This window comes from Octopus bimaculoides, chromosome 12 (assembly GCF_001194135.2).
Source record: "Octopus bimaculoides isolate UCB-OBI-ISO-001 chromosome 12, ASM119413v2, whole genome shotgun sequence".
Classification (NCBI taxonomy): Eukaryota; Metazoa; Mollusca; class Cephalopoda; order Octopoda; family Octopodidae; genus Octopus; species Octopus bimaculoides.
This window is the reverse complement of record NC_068992.1, coordinates 27268153-27268829: the sequence shown is the minus strand read 5'-3', so window position 1 is coordinate 27268829 and position 677 is coordinate 27268153.

Here is a 677-nt window from a genome sequence, read left to right as displayed (position 1 = left end):
TATATATATGTATATATGTAAGTGGAAACAAAGTTAACAAATAAGAAGTTAAAAATCTCGAAGACTATATCTGTGAAAAGACTAGGGAAAAAAGTAAAAGAAACAGAAAAAGTCAGAAAATAGTGAAAAAAGAATGCTTCATTTCAGTTGCCTTAGAAAAATTTTTAAGTTTCAGCAAAAAAGGAAAGAAAAAGAGCTAGCGAAAGAGAAAGAAAAAGTAAAAAAAAAAATATAAATAAAAAGGGAAGAAAAATTCTGAAGAACAGAAGAATTCGAAATAACTAGGAAAGAAAAAAGAATGAAAAGTAAGGGGAGAAAACCCTCTCTATAGAAATAAAACATTGTAAAGAAGCGAGAGAAAGATTAGTTAGTAAAATAGATTATCTCGGAAGACAATTATAGATAAAAACATGATTAGAAGAGTGAAATAAATTGGGCAAGAATAAATGTTTTCTTTTGATTGTTTTTCCTGCACCAGTTGATATTGATTTCTTTAGACAAGGTATTCTGCAAGCAAACATATACATACATACACTTATATATACAGACATGCAATCGTACGCACATATACGTACATAGGCACACACATACATGCATACATGGATACATATATAGTTTGCTTACGCACGTTCATGTATGCCTTCATTACATACATTTATATATATATATATATATAT